This window comes from Bombina bombina, chromosome 10, assembly GCF_027579735.1.
Source record: "Bombina bombina isolate aBomBom1 chromosome 10, aBomBom1.pri, whole genome shotgun sequence".
NCBI lineage: Eukaryota > Metazoa > Chordata > Amphibia > Anura > Bombinatoridae > Bombina > Bombina bombina.
Window position 1 is genome coordinate 6,628,122 of NC_069508.1, and position 22,087 is coordinate 6,650,208.

The 22,087-nt window shown below is 45.7% G+C and overlaps 1 long non-coding RNA gene across 1 annotated transcript in view; it reads left to right on the forward strand.

Annotated features, from left to right (window-relative positions):
* LOC128641167 (uncharacterized) overlaps nt 1-16,253 on the forward strand; it is a 35,290-nt gene extending 19,037 nt beyond the window's left edge. Inside the window, exon 3 of the long non-coding RNA XR_008399448.1 lies at nt 15,825-16,253. This is a non-coding gene — a long non-coding RNA (uncharacterized LOC128641167). The remainder of the gene's footprint in view (nt 1-15,824) is intronic.
* The last annotated feature ends 5,834 nt before the right edge of the window (nt 16,254-22,087 follow it).

Below are 22,087 nucleotides of genomic sequence, written 5' to 3' on the forward strand. Positions count from 1 at the left end.
CGTGTTTCTGGTTTGATGAGCTGGTAAAGGCGGTCGATAGTGATTCTCCTCCTTATGAGGAGATTATGGACAGAATCAATGCTCTCAAATTGGCTAATTCTTTCACCCTAGACGCCACTTTGCAATTGGCTAGGTTAGCGGCTAAGAATTCTGGGTTTGCTATTGTGGCGCGCAGAGCGCTTTGGTTGAAATCTTGGTCAGCTGATGCGTCTTCCAAGAACAAGCTACTTAACATTCCTTTCAAGGGGAAAACGCTGTTTGGCCCTGACTTGAAAGAGATTATCTCTGATATCACTGGGGGTAAGGGCCACGCCCTTCCTCAGGATCGGCCTTTCAAGGCCAAAAATAAACCTAATTTTCGTCCCTTTCGTAGAAACGGACCAGCCCAAAGTGCTACGTCCTCTAAGCAAGAGGGTAATACTTCTCAAGCCAAGCCAGCTTGGAGACCAATGCAAGGCTGGAACAAGGGAAAGCAGGCCAAGAAACCTGCCACTGCTACCAAGACAGCATGAAATGTTGGCCCCCGATCCGGGACCGGATCTGGTGGGGGGCAGACTCTCTCTCTTCGCTCGGGCTTGGGCAAGAGATGTTCTGGATCCTTGGGCGCTAGAAATAGTCTCCCAAGGTTATCTTCTGGAATTCAAGGGGCTTCCCCCAAGGGGGAGGTTCCACAGGTCTCAGTTGTCTTCAGACCACATAAAAAGACAGGCATTCTTACGTTGTGTAGAAGACCTGTTAAAAATGGGAGTGATTCATCCTGTTCCATTAGGAGAACAAGGGATGGGGTTCTACTCCAATCTGTTCATAGTTCCCAAAAAAGAGGGAACGTTCAGACCAATCTTAGATCTCAAGATCTTAAACAAGTTTCTCAAGGTTCCATCGTTCAAAATGGAAACCATTCGAACAATTCTTCCTTCCATCCAGGAAGGTCAATTCATGACCACGGTGGATTTAAAGGATGCGTATCTACATATTCCTATCCACAAGGAACATCATCGGTTCCTAAGGTTCGCATTCCTGGACAAGCATTACCAGTTCGTGGCGCTTCCTTTCGGATTAGCCACTGCTCCAAGGATTTTCACAAAGGTACTAGGGTCCCTTCTAGCTGTGCTAAGACCAAGGGGCATTGCTGTAGTACCTTACTTGGACGACATTCTGATTCAAGCGTCGTCCCTTCCTCAAGCAAAGGCTCACACGGACATCGTCCTGGCCTTTCTCAGATCTCACGGATGGAAAGTGAACGTGGAAAAGAGTTCTCTATCTCCGTCATCAAGGGTTCCCTTCTTGGGGACAATAATAGACTCCTTAGAAATGAGGATTTTTCTGACAGAGGCCAGAAAAACAAAACTTCTAGACTCTTGTCGGATACTTCATTCCGTTCCTCTTCCTTCCATAGCGCAGTGCATGGAAGTGATAGGTTTGATGGTAGCGGCAATGGACATAGTTCCTTTTGCGCGCATTCATCTAAGACCATTACAACTGTGCATGCTCAGTCAGTGGAATGGGGACTATACAAACTTGTCTCCGAGGATACAAGTAAATCAGAGGACCAGAGACTCACTCCGTTGGTGGCTGTCCCTGGACAACCTGTCACAAGGGATGACCTTCCGCAGACCAGAGTGGGTCATTGTCACGACCGACGCCAGTCTGATGGGCTGGGGCGCGGTCTGGGGATCCCTGAAAGCTCAGGGTCTTTGGTCTCGGGAAGAATCTCTTCTACTGATAAATATTCTGGAACTGAGAGCGATATTCAATGCTCTCAAGGCTTGGCCTCAGCTAGCGAGGGCCAAGTTCATACGGTTTCAATCAGACAACATGACAACTGTTGCGTACATCAACCATCAGGGGGGAACAAGGAGCTCCCTGGCGATGGAAGAAGTGACCAAAATCATTCTATGGGCGGAGTCTCACTCCTGCCACCTGTCTGCTATCCACATCCCAGGAGTGGAAAATTGGGAAGCGGATTTTCTGAGTCGTCAGACATTGCATCCGGGGGAGTGGGAACTCCATCCGGAAATCTTTGCCCAAGTCACTCAACTGTGGGGCATTCCAGACATGGATCTGATGGCCTCTCGTCAGAACTTCAAAGTTCCTTGCTACGGGTCCAGATCCAGGGATCCCAAGGCGGCTCTAGTGGATGCACTAGTAGCACCTTGGACCTTCAAACTAGCTTATGTATTCCCGCCGTTTCCTCTCATCCCCAGGCTGGTAGCCAGGATCAATCAGGAAAGGGCGTCGGTGATCTTGATAGCTCCTGAGTGGCCACGCAGGACTTGGTATGCAGATCTGGTGAATATGTCATCGGCTCCACCATGGAAGCTACCTTTGAGACGAGACCTTCTTGTTCAAGGTCCGTTCGAACATCCGAATCTGGTCTCACTCCAGCTGACTGCTTGGAGATTGAACGCTTGATCTTATCGAAGCGAGGGTTCTCAGATTCTGTTATCGATACTCTTGTTCAGGCCAGAAAGCCTGTAACTAGAAAGATTTACCACAAAATTTGGAAAAAATATATCTGTTGGTGTGAATCTAAAGGATTCCCTTGGGACAAGGTTAAGATTCCTAAGATTCTATCCTTCCTTCAAGAAGGATTGGAAAAAGGATTATCTGCAAGTTCCCTGAAGGGACAGATTTCTGCCTTGTCTGTGTTACTTCACAAAAAGCTGGCAGCTGTGCCAGATGTTCAAGCCTTTGTTCAGGCTCTGGTTAGAATCAAGCCTGTTTACAAACCTTTGACTCCTCCTTGGAGTCTCAACTTAGTTCTTTCAGTTCTTCAGGGGGTTCCGTTTGAACCCTTACATTCCGTTGATATTAAGTTATTATCTTGGAAAGTTTTGTTTTTGGTTGCAATTTCTTCTGCTAGAAGAGTTTCAGAATTATCTGCTCTGCAGTGTTCTCCTCCTTATCTGGTGTTCCATGCAGATAAGGTGGTTTTACGTACTAAACCTGGTTTTCTTCCAAAAGTTGTTTCTAACAAAAACATTAACCAGGAGATTATCGTACCTTCTCTGTGTCCGAAACCAGTTTCGAAGAAGGAACGTTTGTTGCACAATTTGGATGTTGTTCGCGCTCTAAAATTCTATTTAGATGCTACAAAGGATTTTAGACAAACATCTTCCTTGTTTGTTGTTTATTCCGGTAAAAGGAGAGGTCAAAAAGCAACTTCTACCTCTCTCTCTTTTTGGATTAAAAGCATCATCAGATTGGCTTACGAGACTGCCGGACGGCAGCCTCCCGAAAGAATCACAGCTCATTCCACTAGGGCTGTGGCTTCCACATGGGCCTTCAAGAACGAGGCTTCTGTTGATCAGATATGTAGGGCAGCGACTTGGTCTTCACTGCACACTTTTACCAAATTTTACAAGTTTGATACTTTTGCTTCTTCTGAGGCTATTTTTGGGAGAAAGGTTTTGCAAGCCGTGGTGCCTTCCATCTAGGTGACCTGATTTGCTCCCTCCCATCATCCGTGTCCTAAAGCTTTGGTATTGGTTCCCACAAGTAAGGATGACGCCGTGGACCGGACACACCTATGTTGGAGAAAACAGAATTTATGTTTACCTGATAAATTACTTTCTCCAACGGTGTGTCCGGTCCACGGCCCGCCCTGGTTTTTTAATCAGGTCTGATAATTTATTTTCTTTAACTACAGTCACCACGGTATCATATGGTTTCTCCTATGCAAATATTCCTCCTTAACGTCGGTCGAATGACTGGGGTAGGCGGAGCCTAGGAGGGATCATGTGACCAGCTTTGCTGGGCTCTTTGCCATTTCCTGTTGGGGAAGAGAATATCCCACAAGTAAGGATGACGCCGTGGACCGGACACACCGTTGGAGAAAGTAATTTATCAGGTAAACATAAATTCTGTTTTTTAATTCTCTGAGGGTTTGGCTTCAGCTGTCCTTAGCCCAGTTTATCTGGTTCTAGTCAGTCAACATAGCCTCTGGCGAATTCTGAGTTCCCTTGTCATGAGGGTAACAGTTTCTGTCTGCCTACCATCCACATATCTGGTCTGGACAGTTGGAAAGTGGATATCTTAGCAGACAGACTTCACATCCCAGGGAGTGGGATCTCCATCTGGGAAGGTATTTCTAGGTAACAACCAAATGGGGTTAGTTTTCTAGTACGGTTTGAGGTCTCAAGACCCTCAGGTCCTTCTAATAGATGCTCTGGCAGTTCCTTGGAGCTGCAGGTGGGCATATCCTCCTCTGTTTGTTCTCCTTCCGCGAGTCATCGTTCGGATCAGGTAGGAGAGAGCATTGGTTTCTCTAATAGTTCCTGCGTGGTCTCGCAGGATCTGGTAGGTGGATCTAGTAGAGATATCGTCTATACCTCTGTGGAATTTTCCGCTGAGGAAGGATCATCTGCCTCACGGGTCCTTCCTTTATCCAAAAATTGTCTCTCTGAAGCTGACTGTTTGGAGATGAATATCTAAGCGTGGGTTTTCGAATCTGTCACTGAGACCATGATTCGGGCTCGTAAGCCTATAACTAGAAAGACTTCTATAAGACAAAAAGTCCTCTGGTGGCTCCTTGGAAAGTCACTGGGATTCAATCTGAGAGACCTGAGTTCCAGTTCCAATGGGGGCATGTCACTATATTTAGGATCCCAAGGATCTTATCTTTTCTCCAGGAATGCCTTGAGAAAGGGTTTATCTGTTAGTTCCCTCAAGGGTCAGTTTCTGATCTGTTCTTTCTGCTGCTTAAGCGTCTGACAGACATGCCGGATGTACAATCCTTATCAGGCCCTGGTCAGAATCAGGCCTGTGTTTAAGTCAGTTTTTCCTCCTTGGAGCCTTAACCCTGGTTTTTAAAGGTTTTCCATCAGGCTCCATTTGATCCTATGCATTCCATTGATATTGAGTTGTTATCTTGGAAAGTTGTGTTTCTTTTACTATGTCTTCTGTTCGGAGGGTTCTGGGCTCTCAGTCTTGTAGTACGTTTCTACTTATTGCCTATTTCGGACAGATACAACGTTTTTTTTCGTGCCGAGTTTGATCTTACCCAAAGGTTGTTTCGGACAGAAATTTTAATCAGGAAATTTCCTTCTCTCTGTCCTAATCCTTTTTCTCATTAACTTCATATTTGTGTGGGGCCTTAGTTTTAATCTACAGCATGCTGTATGGTGACAGATGCGCCTGCGCAGAGAGGCATGCTGTATGGTGACAGATGCGCTTGCGCAGAGAGGCATGCTGTATGGTTACAGATGCGCCTGCGCAGAGAGGAATGCTGTATGGTGACAGATGCGCCTGCGCAGAGAGGCATGCTCCACGGTGACAGATGCACCTGTGTAGAAAGGCATGCTGTACGGTGACAGATGCGCTTGAGCAGAGAGGCATGCTGTAAGGTGACAGATGCGCCTGCGCAGAAAGGCATGCTGTATGGTGACAGATGCGCCTGCGCAGAGAGGCATGCTGTATGGTGACAGATGCGCCTGCGCAGAGAGTCATGCTGTATGGTGACAGATGCACCTGCGCAGAGTGTCATTGTAATGGAAGCTTCCGTTACTTTTGTACTTGGAGAGGACTGCAAGCCAGCCTCCTCCCCTCCGACTATGAACCCTGGAACTTGAGGGGATTCTGTGATTTGAGAGGCTGGGGCGCAGGGCATATTTGGAGTACTTTTACCATGGATTCAGGTTTACCTCATTTCCCTCTGACTCTGAGAATTGGAGTGCCCTGATACAGAGTTGGGGTTCCTGTGTTTTGTTTGCATAAGGTGACAGCCCAATCCAGCATTGCCTGCTCCACCCCCACCCCCCCCCGACTCAGAATGTTTGAGCTGATTTCAACCTCCTACTCTAATGCTGGGACCTCCTGCTGTTATGCTGCCCTCATTCGCTTAGACCTCTCAGCAGCATTCAACACTGTCTCCCACCTCCGCACCCGCATAGACGATGCCGGCATACGTGACAAAGCCCTGGAATGGATCACCTCCTTCCTCACCGGCAGAACCCAGAAAGTTAGACTCCCACCCTTCTCCTCCAAGCCCACAGAAATCAGCTGCGGTGTACCCCAAGGCTCTTCGCTGAGCCCCACCCTATTCACATCTACATGGCCCCTCTCGCCGCCATCGCCCGACGACACAACCTCAACATCATCTCCTACGCCGACGACACCCAGCTAATCATCTCACTCACCAGGGACCCCACCAACGCCAAGAGAAACGTCCACGAAGGGCTGACAGCAGTTGCCACCTGGATGAGCTACAACTGCATAAAGCTGAACGCAGACAAGACCAAAGTCCTCCTCGGTCCCACCACATCCGCCTGGAATAACTCCTGGTGGCCCACAGCCCTCGGACACACTCCAACCCCCACCGACCATGCACGAAATCTAGGCGTCATCCTGGACTAATCGCTCTCCATGGACCGACAAATCAACGCCGTCTCCTCTGCATGCTTCCACACACTTCACCTGCTGCGAAAGATCTTCAAATGGATCCCAACTGAGACCAGGAAGAATGTTACCCACGACCTCGTCAGCAGCCGACTGGACTACGGCAACGCACTCGACGCCGGCTCCACCATCATGCTCCAAAAGAGACTACAGCACATCCAGAACGCCTTGGCCAGACTAATCTTCGACATCCCTCGTCGATGCCACATCACCAAACACCTGCGGGACCTGCACTGGCTCCCCATCAACAAAAGAATAACCTTCAAGCTTCTCACCCACGCATTCAAGGCCCTCCACAACATCGGTCCTGAATACTTGAACCACTGCGTTACCTTCTACACCCCCGTCAGACAACTTTGACTCGCCAACCAAGCCCTTGCAGTCATCCCCCGCATCAGGAAAACCACAGCGGGACGCAGATCCTTCTCTCACCTGGCAGCCAAGACTTGGAACACCCTCCCCCTGCACCTCAGACAAGCTACCACCCTAACTAAGTTCAGAAAGGACCTCAAGACCTGGCTCTTCGACTGAACTGCAACCCTCGGTGCCTTGAGACCCTTGTGGGTGAATAGCCGCGCTTTACAAGAACCCAATAGATAGATAGATATCTAGTCTAGGTGTAAAGTGTCTTTCTGTTATTGTGTGATTCATCCATTGTCCTTTTGTAAGTCAGGATGTGATTAGAGTGTTGTTTAACTAACTATTGTCTGATGTTTGTCCCATTGTATAATATTTGTTTCTATTGATCATGTGGTGACTACCCCCCTTTTATTGAAAATGTATAAAAGCTGTGTTTTCTGTGCAATAAAGCAGTTCCTATTTTGAACCTCAAGCATTCAGTCTTGGCTAATGTTCTTGGGGGGTAGCTATAACAACCTGCAGCAGCCGTTATTCTAATAGCAGCCGGTATCCAGTGGAGGTTCATTGGCTGGCGTTTGGTGGGAGGAAGCTGACTTTAGCGAGTATATCCAGTCTGGGGTTCCCGAGACCCGCTACAATTGGCTGGCAGCTGTGGGATCTGTTTCCTCCTTACAGAGCAGTTCCAAACTACCAGTAGGACCTCGATGGAAATGGAGGCTGAATTCCAGTGGAGATTGCAGGCAATGCTGGCTCAGTTCGATGGCCCTGTCTTGGCAGAGGGCAAACTAGCCTTGAAGGATATTTTTAGAAGAAAACTCTGGTGCAAGGCTCTCCAGTTCGAACAGAACTATCTGGGGAAGTCACTTCCTACTTCAGATGGATCTACGAATGCCGTTTCTGGGAAAGCAGCCCCGGGAGGAATGGATGGCTGAATTGGACGGGTTGGTCTAGACAAAGATGGAGGTGGGCAAAGGGTACTGGAAGGGAGACGGTTGATCCTACAGAGGACTATGACTACTGCGGCCCTGGATTGCTATTTGAAAGTCTCTCACAGGACCCCCACTGCGGGAGTATGGCATAGTGGCGTCAGTAGGACATACTGGAACACCGAAAGCTGAGGCTGAACCTTACAGAAGTACCCGGGCTGAGGGATGATCTGGATTACCTTGCTTCCCATGAATGGGAGCTAGAAAAGGCATATAGAAGACTGTTAGATCTCATTCAGCAGCATGCCTTAGAGCCTGCAGAGGGCTATGGTGCAGCGATCAGGGATTTATTGGACTTTTCCTCAGAGGAGTGGCAACCGGGAATGAGCTACTATGAGCTGCTAGACCACGATCAGCAGCCTGGCCCTGAGCTTATGGTCTTGGGCAAGGGAGCCACACCATCAGAAGTGCTGGCAACAGGGCAGAGCCCCAATGGCCTCTGCCCAGCACCTGTGATTTCTCTGGAGTCCCAGGGAGAGGAGGTAGTCGACTTCTCTACACAGCCACAGGCTCCAGAGATTGATCATTTTAATAGACTTTTCCTCTGAGAAGGGACAGACCAGTGAGCCTACAGCACCCCTGTCCTCTGCCCAGCATCTGCAGCAGCTCTGGGAAGCCAGGGAGAGGAGGTAGCCGACTTCTCTTCACAGCAGCAGAGCCAGTTCCAGGGAGAGGAGATAGCTGACCTCCTTTCCCAGCGGCAGAGTGGTTTCCAAGGAGACAATATAGCTGACTTCTCTCCACAGCGGCAAAGCCAGTTCTAGGGAGAGGAGGTAGCCAGCCTCTCTCCCCAGCAACAAAGCAGGTCCCAGGGAGAAGAGGTAGCCGACATCTCTCTCCAGCAGCTTAGCGTGTTCCAGGGAGAGGAGGTCAGCATTCTCACTCCCCAGTAGCAGTGGCTAAACACAAAAATGGAGGAGAGTTTTGGGCTGGGCCATCCTGCTAACTCAGGTCCAAACCAGTAGGAGGTCTGGTACATGGTTAGTCTACCCAGGGGGGGTAATGTAACGGAAGCTTCCGGTACTTTTGTACTTGGAGGGGACTGCAGGCCAGCCTCCTCCCCACCGACTATGGACCCTGGAACTTGAGGGGATTCTATGATTTGTGAGGTAGGTGTCCAGGGTACATTTGGAGTACTTTTACCCTGGATTTAGGTTTACCCCATTTTCATGAATTCCCAGAGACTCTGAGAACTGGAGGTGCCTGATATAGAGTTGGGTTTCTTGTGTTTTGTTTGAATATAAGGTGACAGCCCAAACCAGCATTGCCCCCCCTAGACTCAGAATGTTTGAGCTGATTGCAACCTCCTGCTCTATTGTTGGGACCTCCTGCTGTTATGCATCTGTATATCTAGTCCAGGTGTGAAGTGTCTGTGATTGTGTCCTTTTGTAAGTCAGGATGTGATTAGAATCTTGTTTAACTAACCATTGTCTGATGTTTGTCTCATTGTATAATATTTGTTTCTATTGATCATGTGGTGACTACCCCCCCTTTTGCTGGAAATGTATAAAAGCTGTGTTTTCTGTGCAATAAAGCAGTTCCTATCTTGAACCTCAAGCATTCAGTCTTGGCTAATGTTCTTGGGGGTAGCTATAACAACCTGCAGCACCCGTTATTCTAATAGCGGCCGGTATCCAGTGGAGGTTCATTGGCTGGCGTTTGGTGTGAGGAAGCTGACTTTAACGGGTATACCCAGTCTGAGGTACCGAGACCCACTACAGTCATGCTGTATTGTGACTGATGTGCCTGTGCAGAGAGACATGCTGCACAGTGACAGATGCGCCTGCGCAGAGTCATGCTGTAAGGTGACAAATGCGCCTGCGCAGAGAGGCATGCTGTACAGTGACGGATGTGCCTGCGCAGAGAGGCATGCTGTACAGTGACAGATGCGCCTGCGCAGAGAGTCATGTTGTACGAAGACAGATGCGGCTGCACAGAGAGTCATGCTGTACGGTGACAGATGCGTCTGCGCAAAGAGGCATGCTGTACAGTGACAGATGCACCTGGGCAGAGAGTCATGCTGTAAGGTGACAGATGAGCCTGCGCAGAGAGGCATGCTGTACAGTGACAGATGCGCAGAGAGGCATGCTGTACGGTGACAGATGCGCCTGTGCAGAGAGGCATGTTGTACGGTGACAGATGCACCTGTGCAGAGAGGCATGCTGTATGGAGACAGATGCGGCTGCGCTGAGTCATGCTGTACGAAGACTGATGCGGCTGCGCTGAGTCATGCTGTACGAAGACAGATGTACCTGCACAGAGAGGCATGCTGTACAGTGACAGATGCACCTGCACAGAGAGGCATGCTGTAATGTGACAAATGCGCTTGCGCAGAGAGGCATGCTGCACAGTGACAAATGCTCCTGCACAGAGAGGCATGCTGTACAGTGACAAATGCTCCTGCGCAGAGAGGCATGCTGTACAGTGACAGATGCGCCTGCCCAGAGAGGCGTGCTGCACAGTGACAGATGTGCCTGCCCAGAGAGGCATGCTGTACGGTGACAGATGCGCCTGTGCAGAGAGGCATGCTGTACGGTGACAGATGCGCCTGCGCAGAGAGGCATGCTGTACGGTGACAGATGCGCCTGCGCAGAGAGGCATGTTGTACGGTGACAGATGCACCTGTGCAGAGAGGCATGCTGTATGGAGACAGATTCGCCTGCTCAGAGAGGCATGCTGTACAGTGACAAATGCGTCTGTGCAGAGAGTCATGCTGTACGAAGACTGATGCGGCTGCGCTGAGTCATGCTGCACGGTGAAAGATGCTCCTGCGCAGAGAGGCATGCTGTACAGTGACCGATGCGCCTGCACAGAGAGGCATGCTGTAAGGTGACAGATGCGCTTGCGCAGAGAGGCATGCTGCACAGTGACAGATGCGCTTGCGCAGAGAGGCATGCTGCACAGTGACAGATGCGCCTGCGCAGAGAGGCGTGCTGCCCAGTGACAGATGGGCCTGCCCAGAGAGGCGTGCTGCACAGTTACAGATGAGCCTGCCCACAGAGGCGTGCTACACAGTGACAGATGTGCCTGCCCAGAGAGGCGTGCTGCACAGTGACAGATGCGCTTGCGCAGAGAGGCGTGCTGCCCAGTGACAGATGCGCCTGCGCAGAGAGGCATGCTGCACAGTGACAGATGCGCCTGCGCAGAGAGGCGTGCTGCCCAGTGACAGATGGGCCTGCTCAGAGAGGCGTGCTGCACGGTGACAGATGGGCCTGCCCAGAGAGGCATGCTGCACAGTGACAGATGCGCCTGCGCAGAGAGGCGTGCTGCCCAGTGACAGATGGGCCTGCCCAGAGAGGCGTGCTGCACGGTGACAGATGGGCCTGCCCAGAGAGGCATGCTGCACGGTGACAGATGGGCCTGTGCAGAGAGGCATGCTGCACTGTGACAGATGCGCCTGCGCAGATAAGTATGCTACATGGTAACAGATGCGTCTGCGCAGAGAGGCGTGCTGCACAGTGACAGATGCGCCTGCACCGAGAGGCATGCTGCTCGATGACAGATGCGCCTGCGCAGAGAGGCTGTGGTGCACAGCGACAGATGCGCCTGCCCAGAGAGGCATGCTGCTCGATGATAGATGCGCCTGCGCAGAGAGGCTGTGGTGCACAGCGACAGATGCGCCTGCGCAGAGAGGCGTGGTGCACAGTGAAAGATGCGCTTGCGCAGAGAGGTTTGCTGACCAGTAACAGATGCACCTGCACAATGACAGATGCGCCTGCTCAGAGAGACATATTGTACGGTGACATATGCGCTTGCGTTGCTGTGTGTCACTTTGTGGGTTCCTTGGGTTATTTGTGAGTCACTGAGTGTGCAGCTGACCCTACTAGAGCTGTAAAGTGACATGGGAACTGCTTTGTGATGACTGTATTTGCTTTAATACATTAGGGCACACAAGGGTCACACATTTTTGCTGTTTCTAATGGAATTTTCCCCTATACAGCAGCTCTCTCCCAGTCTGAATTCCCTCAGCTTCTGATAACTAATGTGAAGAAGCTGATTTGAGCTGAGCGATTCTACTTTATGGTCATGTTGTGTGTGTTACCCCCGGGCAATATCCTGTGGGCAAGTGAGGTGGAAAGTAGGTAGCCAAGTCCCCCATCCTGCACCAGTGTGAGTTGGTTTCACTCGTTTAGAGCGACTCTGGGATACCTGCAGCGCACACAAGAAGAGCACAAGTCTGTTGTTTTACACTAACTACATCATATGTGTTCTACATACAGTGATAGCCGTACTGAGCGTCTGTATTTGCTTCTGAGCTGTAGTAAGGAATTCTCAGGTTAGACTCATGCTCACCCTTACAGTGTCAGTACCGCCTCTACTGGACGTCTAGTCCTGTAAGGAAGTGCTTCTGATCACCTCTTGTCCTGCTGTGACAAATACTTTCATCCTACACTTTATTTAATTCTGTCCTATACTGAGCTACCCAGTTTGTATCCACCCAGCGATTTCTTAAGTACGAGCCGGAGTGCACACTCACTGCTTTACCGGTACTTAGCGGAGGGTACAACTGGGCTTTATTTGTCTTTTGTAACCTTTTAAAGTGAAATTCCATCTAAAACTGAAATCTAAATCAGTACATTTCACTTTTCAGTAGAATCATTTTTGCAATATACTTCATGTACCAGCATTTTAAAGGAATAGGAAAGTCAAAATGAATCTTGCATGATTCAGATAGATCAGTCATTTTAAGACACTTTTAAATTCACTTCTATTGTCAAATGTGCTTTGTTCTCTTGGTATCCCTTGTTGAAAAAGAATACGCACATATCCTACACTAGTGGGAGTTGCTGCTAATTGGTGCCTGCACACATTGGTCTTTTGTGATTGGCTGACTAGACTTGTTCATCTTGCTGCCAGTAGTGAAATGCTGTTCTTCAGCAATGGGTAACAAGGGAACAATGCAAATTTGATAATGGAAGAAAATTGGAAAGTTGTTTAAAATTGTATGTTCTGTCCAAATCCTGAAAGAAAATGTTGCGGTTTCCTGTCCCTTTAAGCAGTGTGTCTGCTCGTAGAGCCATGCTGTATGGTGACAGATGCGCCTGCGCATGTATCATGTAAACGGAGTCCTCGACAACGCAATAAAAGGAACCCCCAGTTCCCTGAGCAGACACACATATTTACGTATGCTTCAGATGCACATACACAGTATGTGATAGATTCTACTAATGCTACATCTGTGACAGTCTCTAACTACACTAATATTGTGCGCAGGCGAGTTAGCATAAAGCAGCCCCCCGCTGGCAGGGAAACGATTACTCTTCCTGTTATTGACCTTCTCTCCTATCAGGTCTGCACACTGACCCTACATGTCTAGCAGCACGCTCACTAGTCACATGACTACCACACCAATATGATAGTGTGCTTTCTTTAACAGTAATTTACTTGAAAAATTGTAGAGACTGGAGTGCATTCCTTTGAATTTAGAGCCCTGAAGCTATAAGGTGCTACACAGTGATTGTTTATTTTTTATATCTGTCTTTAATTGGCCACAGTAGAGGAGATAAGATAAAACACACTCAATAGGGTTTTAGGGTTGTAGTACCATACAAATGACAATTTAAATGCTTTAGTGACACTGGGGTGTGCTACTCGGGCTTAAGCCAATGTAAACAAGATACAGACCCTGGTAAATGTTCTTATGAATTCACAAATGTTTTTATGGAAAAAGTGACTGGGGAGAAACGTTATCTCAGAAACACTTGGCCCGGCAACAGGAAAGCTTTAAAGGTAAACAAAGACCATGGGGAGGAGATGAATACAGAGAGCTGAGGCCAGGTCTTCCTGTCTGTGCCGAACATATTCCCATTAACCCATTCTGTGCTGGTGTCTGGAAGAAGCCCTCTAGACGGTAGAGTGATATCACTAGGCTCAATGACAAAGAGGAGCCAAACCCAGAGGTCACTGCAGCCATCCTTCTATAAAAGACAAGAGTATTGTGTGATACTGTGCTGTGCGTAATCACTTAACACTAGAGAGTCTGCCTTACACTGTGCGACACACTACCTTATACTGCCTTACACTGTGTGACACACTACCTTACACTGTGTGACACTACCTTACACTGTGTGACACTATCTTACACTGTGTGACACTATCTTACACTGTGCAACACTTCCCTATACTGTGTGACACTACCCTATACTGTGTGACACTACCTTACACTGTGTGACACTACCTTACACTGTGCAACACTACCCTATACTGTGAGACACTGCCTTATACTGTGTGACACTGCCTTACACTGTGTGACACTACCTTACACTGTGTGACACTACCTTATACTGTGTGACACTACCTTACACTGTGTGACACTGCCTTACCCTGTGTGATACTGCCTTACCCTGTGTGACCCTGCCTTATACTGTGTGACACTACCTTATACTGTGTGACACTACCTTACACTGTGTGACACTGCCTTACCCTGTGTGACACTGCCTTATACTGTGTGACACTACCTTACACTGTGTGACACTGCCTTACCCTGTGTGACACTACCTTACCCTGTGTGACACTACTTTACCCTGTGTGACACTGCCTTATACTGTGTGACACTACCTTACCCTGTGTGACACTACTTTACCCTGTGTGACACTACCTTACACTGTGTGACACTGCCTTATACTGTGTGACACTACCTTACCCTGTGTGACACTACTTTACCCTGTGTGACACTACCTTACACTGTGTGACACTGCCTTATACTGTGTGACACTACCTTACCCTGTGTGACACTACTTTACCCTGTGTGACACTGCCTTATACTGTGTGACACTACCTTACCCTGTGTGACACTGCCTTACCCATTGTGACACTACCTTATACTGTGTGACACTGCCTTACCCTGTGTGACACTGCCTTACCCTGTGTGACACTACTGTATACTGTGTGACACTACCCTGTGTGACACTACCGTATACTGTGTGACACTGCCTTACCCTGTGTGACACTACTGTATACTGTGTGACACTGCCGTATACTGTGTGACACTACCCTGTGTGACACTACCTTACCCTGCGTGACACTACCGTATACTGTGTGACACTGCCTTACCCTGTGTGACACTACTGTATACTGTGTGACACTACCCTGTGTGACACTACCGTATACTGTGTGACACTGCCTTACCCTGTGTGACACTACTGTATACTGTGTGACACTGCCGTATACTGTGTGACACTACCCTGTGTGACACTACCTTACCCTGCGTGACACTACCGTATACTGTGTGACACTACCCTGTGTGACACTACCGTATACTGTGTGACACTGCCGTATACTGTGTGACACTACCTTACACTGTGTGACACTGCCTTACCCTGTGTGACACTGCCTTACCCTGTGTGACACTACCCTATACTGTGTGACACTACCGTATACTGTGTGACACTGCCTTACCCTGTGTGACACTGCCTTATACTGTGTGGCACTACCGTATACTGTGTGACACTACCTTACCCTGTGTGACACTGCCTTACCCTGTGTGACACTACCGTATACTGTGTGACACTACCTTACCCTGTGTGACACTGCCTTATACTGTGTGACACTGCCTTACCCTGTGTGACACTGCCTTACCCTGTGTGACACTACCGTATACTGTGTGACACTGCCTTACCCTGTGTGACACTGCCTTACCCTGTGTGACACTGCCTTACCCTGTGTGACACTACCGTATACTGTGTGACACTGCCTTACCCTGTGTGACACTACCGTATACTGTGTGACACTACCTTACCCTGTGTGACACTGCCGTATACTTTGTGACACTACCTTACCCTGTGTGACACTGCCTTACCCTGTGTGACACTACCGTATACTGTGTGACACTGCCTTACCCTGTGTGACACTACCTTACCCTGTGTGACACTACCGTACCCTGTGTGACACTACCGTATACTTTGTGACACTACCTTACCCTGTGTGACACTGCCTTACCCTGTGTGACACTACCGTATACTGTGTGACACTGCCTTACCCTGTGTGACACTACCTTACCCTGTGTGACACTACCGTATACTGTGTGACACTGCCTTGCTGGTACATGTGGTTCTGTGGCCCTCATCTCTTTTCTTTCTACAGGTGTTTGATTTCTGTTTGACACCAGAAGACATGGACTTTATGTTGTCCCTTCGTTGTAACCAGAAGCTGATCCATCTGACGTACCCTCTGTGGAGAGGCTGAAATCTCACTCATCCCAAGGAGAGCTGCTAATTAATCACAGCTGAAAACCTCTATTAACCACTAAACTCCCAGGAGAGTACTTTGTTTTGCTTTGCTGATAAAGGGATAATGAACTGTATAGTAATCTACATGCAGACGAAGAATATCCCCAGCAACAGTTGTGCTAAAATCAAATGCTGCTACAGTGTAAAACCTGGCACATAAGGGGTTAATCAGAGTACCTTCTACCCTCATTTGATATGGATTTCACCAGGAGCCTGTTCACTGAGATCCAATAAATATTTTTAAACAATACTGTTACCAGGAAATAAATATATATAGAAGCTACATGGGTCCGTCTTGTATAGATCAGGTATGTATGATGTATGGATCAGGTATGTATGATGTATGGTTCAGGTATGTATGATGTATGGATCAGGTATGTAGTATATATGGATCAGGTATGTATGGATCAGGTATGTATGAGGTAGGTATGATGTATGGATCAGGTAGGTATGATGTATGGATCAGGTATGTATGATGTATGGATCAGGTATGTAGTATATATGGATCAGGTATGTATGGATCAGGTATGTATGAGGTATGGATCAGGTATGTATGATGTATGGATCAGGTATGTATGATGTATGGATCAGGTATGTATGATGTATGGATCAGGTATGTATGATGTATGGATCAGGTATGTATGAGGTAGGTATGATGTATGGATCAGGTAGGTATGATGTATGGATCAGGTATGTATGATGTATGGATCAGGTATGTAGTATATATGGATCAGGTATGTATGGATCAGGTATGTATGAGGTATGGATCAGGTATGTATGATGTATGGATCAGGTATGTATGATGTATGGATCAGGTATGTATGATGTATGGATCAGGTATGTATGGTGTATGGATCATGTATGTATGGATCAGGTATGTATGATGTATGGATCATGTATGTATGGATCAGGTATGTATGAGGTATGGATCAGGTATGTATGATGTATGGATCATGTATGTATGGATCAGGTATGTATGATGTATGGATCATGTATGTATGGATCAGGTATGTATGAGGTATGGATCAGGTATGTATGATGTATGGATCAGGTATGTATGATGTATGGATCAGGTATGTATGATGTATGGATCAGGTCTGTATGATGTATGTATGGATCATGTATGTATGAGGTATGTATGGATCAGGTATGTATGATGTATGTATGGATCAGGTATGTATGAGGTATGGATCAGGTATGTATGGATCAGGTATGTATGGATCAGGTATGTATTATGTATGGATCAGGTATGTATGATGTATGTATGGATCAGGTATGTATGATGTATGTATGGATCAGGTATGTATGATGTATGTATGGATCATGTATGTATATGTAAATTATACAAAAGAGTTAGCTCATACTATTACTCAGGCTGCTAGTAATTATGTAACAATGTGCTGATAGTCACTAATAATTATGTATCAAAAATTAAAAATAAAAGAGCAGTTAACAAATCCTTAACTACTAAAGAGTGACCAAGACCGCACTGGAGTACAAAAAAATAGGCTTAAATGCATCTGTCTGCTAAGCATACTTAAATACATAAAAACCATATACATAAGTATGTGAATAAATGTCCTTGTAAAAGACTCTTCAGTGGCACCCACAACTGCCTGGGAAATAGGCGCACATAAGAACAAAAGCTCCCAAACGTTGTTCCTCTTTTCAGCTTGTGGGCAGATATTAGCAGTGAAGTATTCAGACAAATGGATACATTTCAGTTATTTGAAGCATCAAATGCAGGATATTCAGGCGCGCTTGCAAAGGGATAAAAATGGACAAAAAACGCAAACCTCTTCAAGGCTCTCACAAGCCTTAGAGTTAGAAGCAGGTAAGGTTTGCCTTCCCTCTCGTAGCAACTACTGCCCGCTTAACAGCGGATACTCATGGCGTTTGCTCACCAACAGATGCTTCATATCTCCAGGGTGAGTATTGTTCACATAATGCGGCCACTGATCTTGAGCAACAGCAAGGTAGTTTGTCACATACTACCGCTCCGCCACATGTGCCAAACAGTTGCCAGGATGTACTCTTCGATTACCCACAATGTGGGGCTGGCTGCTGCCAGATATTTTTTGAACTTAGAAGCAGAATACAAAAAACTGAGTTTGTCTTAGAACTGTGAGAATTTGTACTGAAAAATAAAATTTTTAGTTTTGATGGTAAATTATAGAAGCAACTCAGCCATGGGAGCCACGTGTGCACCGACCTATGCATGTTTACATCTAGGTCTCTGGACGATGAAAGAGATTTTTCAAAACCTCTCAACATGGGGTGATGCACACGTGGTTCTCTGGCTGCGCTATGTGGACGACATCCTGGTAATATGGAGAGGTAGTGAGGAGGAGGTTAACACTTTTGTAAATCTATTGAATGTGAATAATTACAATCTCTTCCTGACGCATACGACCAGTAAAAAGGAGATCACATTTCTAGATCTCAAAATGAATAAATGTAATCGTATGGCACGAACAGAAGTTTATAGAAGGGAAACGGCCACTAATAGCCTCTTGCGTGCGACTAGTCCTCACCCTGATAGGTTAAAAGCAGGGATCCCAGTTGGTCAGTTTCTCCGTCTCAAGAGGAACTGCTCGACTGAGGCAGCTTATGAAAGACAAGCTGAAGAAATTGCGCAGAGGTTTAGAGACAGAGCCTACTCCAAGCGACAAATTAGGAGAGCTAGAGTAACAAAAAGACACAATTTGCTTTTTATAAACAAGGAATTAGGTACTGATCAAGATCAGACTAATTACCCCGTATAATAGTCACTGGAACAAAGTAAAGTCAATTATGCATAAACATTTGCACATTTTGTTAGCTGATAAATCACTAAAATATTTTCACCTAGATTGCGAATTTTGCGCTAAACAGGGTGCGAAACTAACGCCAAAAAAGTTGCGTTATTTCACCCTCCGTAGCGCTGCCATTACAAGTTACTGAAAAGTCTCCTTGTGCGTGCGATATGGTGGCGTTAAGCTTCATACCGCACAAAATCCAAGGGCTGCTTTGACGTGCTCGTGCACACTTTCCCCCATAGACATCAATGTGGAGAGAGTGTTAGAAAAAAACCTAACACCTGAAGTGCAGAATGAAAAATCTCTGTAATGCAACCCCATTGATGTCTATGGGGGGAAAAAAGTTAAGTTTAAACCTAACATAAATCCCAAGTCTAAACACCCCTAATCTGCTGCCCCCGACATTGCCGACACCTAAATAAAGTTATTAACTGCTAATTTGCCGCTCCCGACATCACCAACACTAATAAAACTTAACTCCTATTCCGCCGCTCCCCGACTTCACCAACACTAATAAAAGTTATTAACCCCTATTCCGCCGCTCCCCGACATCGCCAACACTATAATAAAGTTATTAACCCCTAAACCTCCGGCCACCCACATTTCTGCCACTAAATAAACCTATTAACCCCTAAAGCTAATACCCCCCTAACTTTAAAATAAAATTACAATATAACTATCTTAAAATAAATAAAAACTTACCTGTGAAATAAAAATAAACCTAACATTGAACTATAAATTAACCTAACCTTACTATTCTAATAAAATAAAAAATACGACCAATTATATAATTTAATTTACAAATTAAAAAAAAACTAACACAACAAGAAAAAGAAAAATATCTAAAATTACAAAAAATAATAAACACTTAATTCCGAAAAATAAAAAACACTAAACTTACAAAAAATAATAAAATTATAAAAAATAAAAACAATTACACCTAATCTAATAGCCCTATAAAAATAAAAAGCCCCCCAAAATAAACCCCCCCTAGCCTACAATAAACTACCAATAGCCCTTAAAAGGGCCTTTTGTAGGGCATTGCCCTAAGTTAAACAGCTCTTTTACCTGTAAAAAAAATACAAACACCCCCCAACAGTGAAACCCACCACCCAACCAACCCCTTTTATTTTTATAGGGCTATTAGATTAGGTGTAATTGTTTTTATTTTTGATAATTTTGTTTATTATTTTTTGTAAATTTAGTGGGTTTTTTTTTCTCGTAATTTAGTGTTTATTATTTTTTGTAATTTTAGATATTTTTATTTTTCTCATGGTATTAGGTTTTTTTTAATTTGTAATTTAAATTATATAATTGGTAGTATTTTTTATTTTATTAGGTTTAATTTGTAATTTAAATTATATAATTGGTAGTATTTTTTATTTTATTAGAATAGTAAGGTTAGGTTAATTTATAGTTCAATGTTAGGTTTATTTTTATTTCACAGGTAAGTTTTTATTTATTTTAAGATAGTTATATTGTAATTTTAATTTAAAGTTAGGGGGTGTTAGGTTTAGGGGTTAATAGTTTAATTTATTGTTTTGCAAAGTAGGGGGGCAGGCGGTTTAGGGGTTAATAGGTTTATTTAGTGGTGGAGATGTGGGAGGCCAGAGGTTCAGGGGTTAATAACTTTATTATAGTGTCGGGAAGTGGCGGAAAAGGGGTTAATAATTTTTATTAGTGTTGGCGATGTCGGGAGCGGCAGATTAGGGGTTAATAGGTTTATTTAATAGTCGCGATGTGGGTGGGAGGCAGATTGGGGTTAATAAGTTTAATATAGTGTTTGTGATGCGGGAGAGTGGAGGTTTAGGGGTTAATAGGTAGTTTATGGGTGCTAGTGTACTTTGTAACACTTTAGTTATGAGTTTTGTGAAACATTTTTGTGGCGCAAAACTCATAACTGCTGCTTTCAGATGGCGGTATAGATCATGTCGGTATAGGCTGTAACGTAAGCTTTTTAGCCTCACCGCACAACCTGTAATACTGGCGCTATGAAAATTCCACTCAAAAACGTAATTTTTTTCGAGTGCGGAATGGACGTTGCGTCACAGACTAAAATGCTTGCAGTATAGCTATACCGACACGACTCGCAATAGCTGCGTTACTTCCATTACGCTGAAATTGCCATTTTTTTCAGCGTTAAAAGCCATATTGCAAAACTCGTAATCTGCATGACTGTGTCTGAAACTCCATTAATAACAGCAAAGAGAGCACCCAGCTTAAAGGATAAGTTGGTGCGCTCAGAATTCGAAAGCCAGGACAAAATTGGTTAACACAGAGGCAGGAGAGGGTTGGTTGTCACCCTTGTGGTAAATGTACTTACTGTTGTAATATTGTGAAAACCAAAACTTTCTGTGCTTATCCAAGTAAGACCTTCAAAATAAAACCATGGATTACCTGTGAGTCATTTACCTTCTATCATGCTCATGTCCGACCTTTTACGTCGGTAAGACTGTCAAGGAAATGAAAAAGGGGGCACGTGAACACAGAAATGACATTAAAAATAAAGACTGTGACAGTCCTGTAGCAAGGCATTTTAGAGATCACTCAGGACTGAGGATTATGGGAATAGAGCATTTAAAGCCTAATAGAAGAGGTGGAAACTTGGATAAAACATTACTCTAACATGAAACTCGTTGGCTGTATCTGCTGAAGACAATAGCCCCTAAGGGTTAAATGATAAAAAACAATGTGTGTGTTATCTTTAAAACCCTTATATGTTTTTTGTTTTCTTTTTTTTTATTTTCAAATTCATCACAAAGACAAAATATGCTTAGAGCTAAAACAAAATGTCACCACGCAGGGCAAAATGATCAATTACAATATTGTCTACAAAAGAAAAAAAGCTGTATCAATTACAAAGCCCACATTCAATATATTGCAATTTCCGATTATAATGAATAAAAAAATTAACACAATAAAAATGAGCACATAACCGACTCAAGATTGAGCCAGAGAATGGAAGAAAGGGAAAAAACAGGAGAGGAGAGAAGGAAAAAAAAAAAAACAACAACTTTCCTCATGATTTATAGGGGTCTATTTATGTAGGTGCGGACAGACATGATCCGCTATAGCGAATCATGTCCGCCGCACATCGATAAATGCTGACATCATTGCACCAGAAGTTCTGGTGAACCGCTGGTGCAATACCGCCCCCTGCAGATTTGCGGCCGCTAGCAGGGGGTGTCAATCAACCCGATCGTATTCGATCGGGCTGATTGCTGTCCGCCACCTCAGAGGTGGCGGACGAGTTAAGGAGCAGCGGTCTTAGGACCGTTGCTTCTTAACTTTCGCTTCGGGTGGAACTGAAGCGGAGTGG